Source organism: Crocuta crocuta, unplaced genomic scaffold (assembly GCF_008692635.1).
Source record: "Crocuta crocuta isolate KB4526 unplaced genomic scaffold, BGI_CrCroc_1.0 scaffold121, whole genome shotgun sequence".
NCBI lineage: Eukaryota > Metazoa > Chordata > Mammalia > Carnivora > Hyaenidae > Crocuta > Crocuta crocuta.
In genome coordinates, this window is record NW_027528608.1 from 1204067 (window position 1) to 1216323 (window position 12257).

At 45.9% G+C, this 12257-nt stretch overlaps 1 protein-coding gene across 2 annotated transcripts in view; it reads left to right on the forward strand.

The window, feature by feature from the left end:
• The window catches only part of ZNF536 (zinc finger protein 536), a 437569-nt gene that overhangs the window by 100260 nt on the left and 325052 nt on the right, over positions 1–12257 (forward strand). The window lies entirely within an intron of this gene.

The window sequence follows — 12257 nt, forward strand, 5'->3', positions numbered from 1 at the left end:
CTCCTCTCCTGCACGGATGACAGTGTTGATGATGGCAGACAGTGTGGCATGGTGGCAGGGGAAGGGAGCCAGACTGCCTGGCTTGGACCCCTCGTCCTGTCACTTGTTGGTAACTTAGCCTTGGGCAAATTACTTGACCTTCCTTTGTCAGCATTTCCTCCTTCTACACAAGGGCAGTGCTGATAGCATTTCACAGGGTCATTGTAAGGGTTTGAACGTGGGCCTCACGAAGGGGAGCCCTCCCGTGGTGAGCCTTAGTGTATGCTAGTCAGTATTAGTCCTCGTTGTTTATTATTGTGATTGCTGTATTATTCTAGTCTCTGTGTGACCTCTTTGAGCCTCAGTTTCCCTATGATGAAGCGGGGATGCAGAGCCCACTGATGAGTTCTGTAAGGCACGGGGCCCCGGGGCCCGAGTGTGCCCGCTCTGCACCGCTCTCTGCCTGGGCCTTCCCCACCCCCCAGGCTCTGAAAGCTCCGTAGCTAAGTAACCCTGGCTGATGTGTGGCTCTGCATGGTGGTGCTCGCAGGAGATCCGCATGTGCCGCCTCCTCCTTTGGGTGACAGCTGTTTCCAGGCAGATGCCTCCCCCATGTTCTGGAGTGGTGAAGAAAGGGGAGAGCGTCCCAGATTTAAATTTGGAATGTGTGCAGAATCACGCCAGCCCACAGGGCCCACGGGCTGGGAGATCTTTGGGCCCCTGCTGCTCCGGACACTGAGACGGTGGGCACATGGTGGGGTATGGGGCCCAGGCTGGGCTCCAGAAGCCCTGAGTGCCATGGAAGCACCAGAACTACTCATGGGGCCAGGGAGAGGCCACTGGCCGCCCACTGGAGGAGCGTCTCTCTTGGTTGCTGGTCTGCTGGGCACGATGCAGGCCAGACACCCCAGTGGGAGGTGTGTGCATATCGAGAGGAGTGAGCAAGTGTAGGCACTTGGGTCTGCTTCCCCAGGGTCCCCTGAGCAGTGCCCTTCGGCCTCAGGGTGTGGCACCCTCGGACCTGACTCACCCCTGGGCAGAGACCTGCTCACTGATATCCTGGCCTTACCAGGTCTCTGGGGGAGGGCTCCTTGCTCATGCCAGGCCTCCTGCTCTGGCCCCCAAAGCTGCTCGTAGAGGTGGACACCCCCACGTTGGGGTGAAGGGTATAAGGCCTCTGCACTGTAGGCTGAAAGGAGGGACAGCTGTAGCCCTGGGGTGTGGAAGAAGGATTGGAGAGGGAGACTGTGGCAGCCGTGCTCCAGACGGGCCATGGGAGCCATGGGTGGGTGGCCTCTGTGGGCCGGAAAGTTTGCTTCTTACCTGGATATCTGTTTGGCACTCTCATCCAGGGTATCTCACAGTTGCAAGCTGGATGACGGTGGCAGGAGGTCTTGTGTGCATTTGTCACCCCAGGAAGGGCAGGCAGACTCCCAGCGAAAGCGACCCCAGTCCCTGGCAGGCTGCTACCCAGCCTGCCCCAGCTCTGGGAGTGTCTGCTGTCACAGAGGGCAGTGGTGGGAATATGGAGAGCTGGTCAGACTTGGCCTGGCGTTGGAGAGCCACCCCCAGCCACTCAGGAGGTCTGAACCTCTCCTGGGGTGGGAGGCCAGAGGCACCCCCAAAGCCCCATTGGCTCCGTCTCTGAAAGAACTGGGGCCAGGTACTTGCCTAGGAAGCCCCAATCCCTGTGGCCACACTGACCGTTATTCCTCAGATGTGGCCTCAGGGGACAAGGTGGTAGGTGTTAAGAGGGTCCCTGGAACACATCTGGGGCAGCAATGCCATCCCCGATGGGAGACTGCATTAGACGCAGCTTCCCCCCATCCCCAGCCCCCCGTGCAGTAATATCATCTGAGCACAGGGACTGGATTCCATGCACATTCTCTTTTAGTTCCTTCCCTTTCTCACCTTCCCAGCGTATCAGACACAAACCTCGAAAGTGATGGATAGTTTTCCTCTTTCACCTTCCCTGTGCTCTCTCACATCCCCTGGGACCAGGGCTTGGAGCAGAGGGAAGATGGCAGCCTCCAAATTATCATCGTCTCATACCTGCATATATACACAAAAATAAGCCTGAATGCTTTTTCCTAGTATGCAGTTTGCCATCTATTTTTAACTTGTACATGCAGGGCCCCAAAGAAAATTCCGTGAGGAAGTAAGAGCGTATTGAGGTCACAGATATACAAATCACCGAAGAACGTAAGGTAACTGCGGAGATGACATCCTTTATAAAACACGAGACTCTCTCTGGGACTCTGAGGGCTACTTTTGCAACAGGCATCATGAGCGTCACTGCTCCCCGTTTTCTGCTGCCGCGCACTTAATTCGGTTCCAGCCATGGCAGGAAGACTTGGGGAGAAAAAAAAATCTCACCATTAAAGACGTGCTCTTTGTGTTTTCAATCTGTGACCCCAGAAATCTCTTTAGCAAGCCATGGTTCAGCGAACTGGCACACAGCAGCCGTTCAGCAGTGGAAAAATCATAAAACAGATGGAAGCTTTACATTTTTGTTTAGTTTTTAAGAGCAGTTTTTATAACATCGCTTAAAACCATTCTGATGCATCATACTGTTTACACTCAAAGCTTTGTAGCTAAGATGTTTACAGTATGGAGAATGTTTTAAGATATTTTATAGTTATGATATTTGGATAATTGGCAAGGAAAAAAATAGTTTGTTGAGATTGCAGTGATGTTGGTAATCGTGAAGTAACTTATGAGTCTCAATAAATATGTCCAGTTTGGTGGAAAGTACAAACTCAGTTAAAACAAAACAACACAAGAGGGAATATCTTTTTAGTGAAATCATTTCCTTTTCTTAATCAAAAGATGACAGGCAGGGCTTTAGAACTCCCATCTGTGCAGTACCACGCCACGGCCCTGAGCACGCTGCCTCTCCCCTTGCGCCTGAGAGCTGTGTCACACCGGGCCATTGCTCGTCCACATGAGTTCACGCAAACACCAAAGTTAACCAGGTTCAGCTTCAGCAAGGCCACCTTAAAGCAAATCCGGAACACTCCCCCCCCCCATATCTCCGTGCAGTAGAACTCGCAGACATTGTTTGTAATGTCAAAGAATTTATGCAGAGCTGGGATTTAGAACTCCTTTTTTTTTAACTGCCCAAAATGGCATTAATCAAAAACAATAACTCCTTTTAACTTTTCTAAGTGCTCTAAAGGAAAGTATGAAATAATCCGTGTGTGGGCCACAAATGTGGAGAATGCAAACATTTCATAATAAACATGTTTAAATGAAAGTCCCTGGCAAGATAGTCTGAAAGATAGTACATGCTGGGTTAATTAATGCATCCTCATAAAAATAAACCTCACTTTTAAGATTTGACCAGTAAAAATCATTAGCATATTTGGATCAGATGACTTTATGTATACATTGAACTTCTCCGCTGCAAATTGTCCTTGGACTGCCTGGAAACAGCTTTCAGTTTAAAGTCTAAACTCCCTTTCTATCTGCTGTTTGTGTTTCCAATACAGTGATACGATGATTTATTCTGGTTTTATCTGTTATACCTGCAATTGATCTACCGGTGATGGGATTAAATTTATCATTTTTGTTGTATAAATCATGGTTAGATAGCCAGAAAAATGTTTAGTTGCATAAAAATTCCTATTGTTTGCTTACAACACACAACGTTTGATTTTTGCTGTAATCAAATTACGATAGCACATTATTTTTACTCCCAAGATGTTTCTTTTTTGCTATCTTAAATTGAATCCTTTTGGCCTATCCACAAATGCTACCTTTAAAAAAAAGTATTTTCCTGAAATCTTACATCCAAACAAAGTGTTGATTTTGGGGCGTGGATCCTGCAGTATTCTGAGGTTCTGCTAAATCAGAAATCCCATAATTTTCTAAGGCTATAATGTTGTGCTTTTTTTCCAGGAGAAGACAAGCTACCACAACAGTAAAACCAAGCTCATTTTAAAAGAACTAGAATTGGAATTCGTAAGCCCAGTAGGAGTTAAGCTGTGACCATCCAGACAGTGAAATTGTGAACCTGAGATAATGTTGCACTTCAAATCCTTATGAAAATAAAAACAACCTGACACAAATTATTGAGGGGAAAACTCCAGTGTGAGTTTAATTTTATCCAACTTTATTGGCAGCTTATTTTGAACTAATGTGCAATAAAATTGCCAAGCAGAACAATTCAAAGAAATGAGAAAATACATTTTTTTGTTGGTTTCTTAGACTGTTTGTTTTCATAAAGACTGTAGAGCAGCAAACACCTGAAGAAGTGATTCCGGGTTTTGTCACCATCATGCTTGGCCAGGAAGCTTCAGGGCTTATCAGTCCTCTTGCCCAGAGCCAGTTCAAGAAAGGGCGGGGGGCTGGGCGGGCAGCTTCAGCGTGTCCCAGTCTGGGTCGGCCCTCTCCCCCACCCCCATGGGGACACATGTGGCCCCCGGGTAAGCCCTTCTATGGTGCCCTCATTCTGGCTTCCTGGCCCCAGGACAAGTGCCCGCTCCTAAGAAAGTGCCTTTCACATGAGTGTTTCTGGAAAAGGGCTTATAAGTCCCAGGGACCCGGCAGATTATAAACAGTGTCGGCTTTATCCCCTCGTTTTGTACCAAAGACTCAACATTGCCTATTTTAGAGAGCTTGTGTTTATGCCTCCAAAACAGAGCTCTACATGTGTGGATGTCTGTCCAGAAGCCACACCTAGTGATTCCCGGGGCGCCTGACCGTCTCTGTAATAGTCCTCACCAGCTCCATTTACCTGATGTGGACAAGCTTCTCAGCACCTCCCTCTCCCAGTGCAGGGGGGTGGCCCTGGGGACGCTCTCACTTGGGGGTGCGTGCAGGAAGGCCTCTACTCTGGGTGGGCCAGCGCCCATCTAGAGACGAGGAAGGAGGGAGGGAAGGGTGTGCGTAAGGGCTGCTGACTGGGGGTCCCAGAGGAGGCCGGAGCCTCCGGGCAATGGGATTAAGAATCCAACATGCATGTGTGAATTCGCCATGGCAAAGGCCCATGGTTTCTACCAGACTTTTGAGGGAGTGCCTTTCTTGTGTGTGTCTGTGAAACATAAACTTCTGTGGATGGACCCTTTATGTAAAAACTGGGAGATGGTGATCTCCTCTTGCAGAAATCAGATGCTGCTCAGGACACAGACACAGACTTCTGCTCCTGAGAAAGCCTCACCCATGGATGCTGGGTGGGGTTGGGAGGAGGCAGGAGGCTGGTCACCCCCCAAGTGCACCCTACAAAGTCCACCACTTCAGGATTTTTTAAGGGAATGTGTCGATGTGATGGTTGTGACGACCATGAACAAAAAGTGTTGAGGAAGTGAGCCATGGCCTTAGGTGGGACTCAGGGACAGCAGTCCACGGGGAGGCCCTGCCTGGGTGCTGAGCTTTGGGGGCTGGGGGTCAGTGCTGACGTGCACCCCTCTGCCGACGTGCACCCCTGTGCCAACTTGCTGGTCTCCCACCATCCAGGCCTTCCTCCAGTTACAGGATTCAGACTGGATGTGTGCCTCTTTCACTTCCTCCTTTGTGCCAATGCCAGGCCTTATGTCTCAGTTAGTTCCTGCATCTCCGTCTCCTCACCAACACCTGCCATAGCCTGCAAGCTGGAGAAGTGTGGTTATTTACTGAGGCTGGGCTTGTGTTGGGCTCAGGGATTCAATTTTTTAAAAAAATCTATAATTATCCAGTTTTTTTCTTTCATAGTTTATTGTCACATTGGTTTCTATATAACACCCAGTGCTTATCCCAACAAGTGTCCTCCTCCATGCCCATCACTCCCCCTTCCCCTCCCCCCACCCCCATCAGCCCTCAGTTTGTTCTCAGCATTTAAGAGTCTCTCATGGTTTGCCTCCCTCCCTCTCCCCAACTATTTTTTCCTCTTCTCCTCCCGCATGATCCTCTGTTAAGTTTCTCCTGATCCACTTATAAGTGAAAACATATGGTATCTGTCCTTCTCTGCCTGACTTATTTCACTTAGCATAACACCCTCGAGTTCCATCCATGTTGCTAAAAATGGAATGATTTCACTCTTTCTCATTGCCATGTAGTATTCCATTGTATAGATAAACCACATTTTCTTGATCCATTCATTAGTTGATGGGCATTTAGGCTCCTTCCATGTTTTGGCTATTGTTGAGAGTGCTGCTATGAACATTGGGGTACATGTGCCCCTATGCATCAGCACTCCTGTATCCCTTGGGTAAGTTCCTAGCAGTGCTATTGCTGGGTCGTAGGGGAGTTCTATTGTTAATTTTTTGAGGAACCTCCAGAGGGTCCACACCAGTTTACATTCCCACCAACAGTATAGGAGGGTTGGGCTCAGGGATTCAATTTCTTCATGGCCAGAGGTCCTTTGGAAACCTCTGGGTTCAGTCACTAAATTGTACACCTGAAGGAAAGGGACTCCAGATGTTCACTGGGCTAGTGGCTGGGCTGGGCCAGGGCTAGGCTGCCGATGCCTAGCCCCGTAGCCTTGTCTAAGTGTCCCTCTGCTTGTCTAGTTCAGTGTATGTGAGCCCACATTCTGTGGGAGACACACGATAGGAGGCCAGGTCTGTAAGAGTTTCCCCTCCCCATAGCTTAGCTTTTAGTATAACAACAGTGGTAACAGGCAACAACTAACTTTGTGCCAGACACATCATCTCAATTAATTAATCATTAATTAATTATCTCACTTCATTTAACTCTTGCAACAACCTTCTAAGATAGGTACTACTATCATCCCCATTTTGCAGATCAGGAAACTGGGAGTCAGTCAGGTTATCAGGTACTCAAGTCAGAAAGGTGGTGGAGGCCCCTGCCCCCAAAGTTGGTGTATTATACCCGCCGACTGGCACTGTTTCCCCGATGGTAGGAGATGAACTTCAGATTCCTCGTGGCTGACTGTTTTCCTCTTTGATATAGCAAGGCATCTACTTTACATATAAAATGAGGCATAAGTATTGTTTTTTATTTAGGGCAGTGTTATATAAAATTTCCATTTGAAACAAATTGATTTAAGGAAACCTGTGAGTTTATTTCAAGAAGAATTATAACTAGTTAATGGTACAGGTAGAAACCAATGTGGTGAGAAGGTGCCATGCAAATGACTGAAATTTGGGTCATGTTGTCCCTAATCTTGCCAAGGTGGGAGGAAAGAGGAAATTCAGTCATTGCACATGTAGAAATTTCAGTTGAGTTCCTGACTTCATTCTGGGAGATGGTCTCTGTCAGTGTCTCAGGAGCAGTTTGCTTGATGGAGAGTCTTAGGTGTTTATCTTTCCTAACATGTGTCTGAGGCAGTGGCTCTTTACCTATGAACAAGAGCCGGAGATCCAAGCAGCTTGTAGTCTTCCTCAAGGCTCATGCCTACCTCAAAGGGAACTGGCCTCTAGCTTGGAATTAATGTCAGGGCTGGAAGGAGTTGGTGGCCAACCAGGGCTGGAGGACTGTCAGTGTCAGAAGACATCCCTCTAGCTCTTGTGCACCTGGTTGGCATACAGTCCTGCTGACTACCAGCCATCCGGGACATGTCTCCCTGTGCAACTGTGGCTGCTGTCACGTAGAAACAGTTTCCTGGCCACCAGGAGGTTGCCAATCCAATACTTCTCTAACTGGCTTCCATGGGACCCCACAGGTTCCAAGGAGAGGTTGTGACATCCAAGGGAAGAAGAGGACTCAGGGCTCTTCTCTGCAGCTTTGACTATGGTCTTTCATCAGCTCGTATGTGGGAAGACCAAAGGAACCTTCCTGACTCCCTTCAAGTGTATATTTTATGTCTTCTGCCAAGTTCCACTGATCTGCCTCAATATAGATATTTTTAGGAATCTTCCTGACTCCCTTCAAGTGTATATGTTATGTCTGCTTGGCAACATATACACTAGAAGGGAGTCAGGAAGTTTCCTATGGTCTAGCCTATCTTCCTGCTTTGGCTAGCCTGGCCACCAGCACATTTGGTTGAGATGGATGTCCACTTGGGAGCAAGCTTTCCATGGGCAGAGGACCCAGGACACACAGGGCAGACCTGCTCAGCAATCTCAGACAATAATGGCTGGTAGTTGAGTGGTAACAGGTGCCAGACCCTGAGCTAGCACTTTGGATGCATTATCTCCATTCGATGGATGAAGAAATGGAGGCTTGGATGATGATGTGACTTCTCAGTATCAGTGCTGGTGTTTACTGGGCCCGGGTCTAGGATCTGTGCTCCTCATGCCTGTGACTCCTGCCTCCTGGGGAAGATTCAGTTAGTGTCCAGCAGGTGTAGGCTTGCACTGAAGCCAGGTATCTCATGGTCAGAAACACCTGACCGACTCCTTTTATCCTCAAGACTCAGCCAGGAGGCAGGGATATTTGTCTCCCTCATAAGTCTGTGAGAGTTTGTGCAGAATCTTATAGGCTGCCCCTCATGGTTCTCTACAAGTCTGTGTTCTTTGAGACATGGGAAGGAAGTCAAGGATGGATGACCAAACCCTGTGACAATGAATAAGACCTTACTTTTCTTCTCTTACACTGTGCATCAACCCACAGGATGGGCGTGCAGGGGCTTATGTACATACTTGTTCATGAAAAAGATACCGGCATTATTGCATTTATACATTAATTTGTGCATTTATTACTTTTTAAAAACTCTTTTCATCTTCACTTACCTCTCCATCCATCCACGCACAGATGCCTTTATGCTTTCATTCACTCATTCACCTATTTGTTTGTGTATGAGTTTTTTAGTTCATTCATTCAACAAATGAAACACTTTGAAACAAATTAAAGCCTTTGGAGAAATGTGAAATAGTTTAACCGTGACCCCGGGTAGACCCTGGGCATCTTTCCTGTCACTGGGTATAGAGTCACATGAAGCTGAATAAGTAGTGCCAGGGGCCCCAAGAAGGAATTATTGGCCTATAAAAGGCACGGCTAAACTTGCCCACTGTGACTGTGAAACCCAGATGCCACTGTGTGCTGGGGTCTTTGAGGCCACCGTCTCCAGGCCTTTCCCATTGCCTGAGAATTCATAGGGTCCCCAGGACCTTCTCAATAAGTCTTGTGACCCTGAGCCATCCTTGGGCTCCTTCTGGAATGTGACACCTGGCAGGATCCCCCTCAAGGAAGCAATAGACAGAGTCCAGGAACCAGGGCTGTGGTGTGACAGGGTGGACAGGAGGGGCTGTCTGTCCAGATGAGCTCATGGGGGACCTATGCAGAGTGGGCAGGAGATTCAGGGAAGGGAATCGTGGGGATAAAAAAGATACCAAAAGTCCTGCAGAACTAATATTTCCATTTCTTCCTCCACCAAAGAGTTTCCATCCATTTTCTTTTTTCGAACTTCACATTATCAATGAAAGACAGGTGGGATGAATGCTAAGGTGCTTCTTTCTCTAGCTGAGAGTCTATATTTGGAAGCACAGAAACCATAAAATGCAATACAAAGATGAGGTGAGATTTCTAGCAATAGTAGTAATGTTTACCGCAAGCCAGGCTAAGCATGAGAGTATTTTACCTTGGACATGAAGTACTTGGGGATGGACCTGCCTCCCCCAAATGATGGAGGATCAGACTTAACTTTTGTGTCTGAGTTGGCGTCATGAATATAGGCTGATTGTTCAGATGGCTTAGATGTGGACTTCCTTGGTTTGCTGAGGTGGTTATTTGCTCCCCCACTCAACTTGCCTTACTATGTGTGACTCCAAATACACAGAGGTGTTTTTTTCTGCTTCACAGACTGTGATCTGGCTACCAGGATCCTTTAATAAGTAGAACATCAACCAATGGCGTTCATACATGCCGGCTGTGTGGGGCATCTGTTGGTCCCAGAAGATGTTTTCAGCCTTTCGCACACCATGAATACTTTCCTCACCGCACAGAAGGTGGTGTGAGTGGCCAGTTGGAAGCTCACCCTGCTTTCCTTTAGATGGTACTTAACTCTCAAGGTGTCCTTGTCCTGAAGTGTCACCCCAAGAAGCCAAGCTCAGGTGCCTGTAGTACCCATGTATCAGAACCCCGCCCACTTGAATCTCAACTCATGGCCAATCAGAAGAGTTCTTACTACCACTGGTTTCCTAGGTAACAGAAGCATCCAGTTGAGAAGGACAACAGGAGAAGGAGGACACACAGGCATGTGGTTCCCCCTCTGTGTTCATCCTTCACCCACCTCGGGCCCAGACCTGCCTTCACCGTCCAACCATCCCTTTGCTTATTGCTCTACTTGATTTAAAATACACAGCCATAAACACTCAGGGCAGCCGGCAGCATGGCCGGATATAATATTAATTTCTTTTCTGGTTTATTTGTGAAGGAGTCAACCATATAAATCACTTTAAGCCACTAAGACAGAAAGTGAAATCACATCTTGAAATGGAAAAAGATAGTGTGTTACCATTGAAATCTAAGAAAAATACGTGATCAATTTGAGGTTCCTAACATAGGTATAGCTTTGCTAATCTTGCTTTAGATTACACGAAATGCTCAGAAAGTTTTCTCCCCCCTTTCCGTTTCAGTGGGAAGCATGGGGTACCTATCAGCGGCATATCATTAGAAAGTCTGGTGTCTCCTTGTAATGCCATTTTTCATGACTTGTTTAATTAACAACCATTTTTGACCTAGACTTGTTATAAAAGTATTGCTATTCTCTCCTGCTAAATTATGTCTAATGAACATATTTGCATGTTATCAGATATAGCAATATATCATTTCAAATTTTGGCGTTTAAGCCTGCATCACTCAAAACAGCTTTTGTGGATTAGTAAGCAGGTGAAATAAAAAATCTCATTTCATATCTGACATTAATAACTTTCAGGGGGAATGAGCATTGGCATTTATGTCTGGACCAGAATCGAGCCCAATGTCCTAGAAACACAAGGGCAGCAGACAAACCTACTCACCAGATAGGAAAATAAATCATGCATAATGCAGAATTTCTACCTTACATGTTAATTAATGTGTGCAATCAATTACTGATGTTACAATATGAGAAAGAAACTGGTGGGGAATGGGGTAATAAAAAATACCTATAGATTTATCTGCTTCTTTTTTCTATTTAAACAAATAGTCTTCAAGCCTGTGAATGCTGTGTTGAGACATGCTCTGAATAATAAGCATCATAAAATCTAATCAGATTTATAAGAGGAATTGATTGTTGTGGCAGGAGGAGAGGGTGGAAAATAAGCCGAAATTTAAGTGTTAATTTTTATGCTAATCCACAGTGGCTTCATATGAAGCAATTTTGTTCTGCGCCACAAATATAAAATTGTCCCTTGCAGAGAAATGTCAGCTTGCTAGACCTGAAAGCAGTAATTTATTAGGTATGTTTCTATTAGTATGTGTCACAGTTGTTAGCAGGCTATACACACAATGGTGCTTCATACTTATCCTCCAAGTCTCAGAATGTTTCAGCTCAGTGGCTGGAACGTGGGGCATTAATACATTATCATATGCGGGGTGGTCTGTGCCCTGTGGACAAAAGGCTATTTAATACAATTTAATGTCATTCTGAGAAGAAGTGGAAAAATAAAGACGGGGAATAAAATGGCATCTGTGTGTTTCACAGTGCACTCATGCACAAACCCTCAGTTTAAGAGGTATGACATTTCTGCCAAGAAAAAGAATAAAACTGGGGCATTTTTTTTTATAACCTGTTCCCCACTGCAGTATTTTCTAAATGCTATTAAGTGATCGATTTACACGGCCCCATGATGATGTCATCCATAAGAAGGGGAATGCAGATGACAGCAAAATACTAGTGACAGTGACCTTGTTCCAGAATGCTTGGAACCCTGTCAGCTTTGCTTCCAGTATATGGTTTCAAAGAATGTACTTTTTGGACAATATCTAGTTACTGGGTAGTGAATTAATAGAGTTAAGGGTTCTGATGCAATTCACATATAGGTCAATTACATGCGCCAACATCTGCTCTATCACTATCATTTGCATATAGCATTCATATGTTAATGATGCCTCTTTTTACTCAAGTAATATATTTAAAAAACAAGATTTGCATATCAGTTTGGATCAGTATATTACAAGCAATTTATCATTTTCTCCTTCTTGTTATGATTTTAAGAACAATATCTTGAGTGATGGCTGCTATATTTGAGCACGGCTCTGATTTATACAAGAAACCCTTCAGTGGGAAAGCTTCCATTCTAAAGCTGCTTAAAGCCTTATAAATCAATAATGACACAGATGGACTGGTGATAATCTATTTAGAATGCCTGATAGCAAATATTGTTGTACAGATGATTAGAGTGGTAACTGTTTTAGCAGAAAGCCTTGCCTCTCTTTGTAAATGGTAAGTTTGAACAAAAAAGTGCTCGCACGCA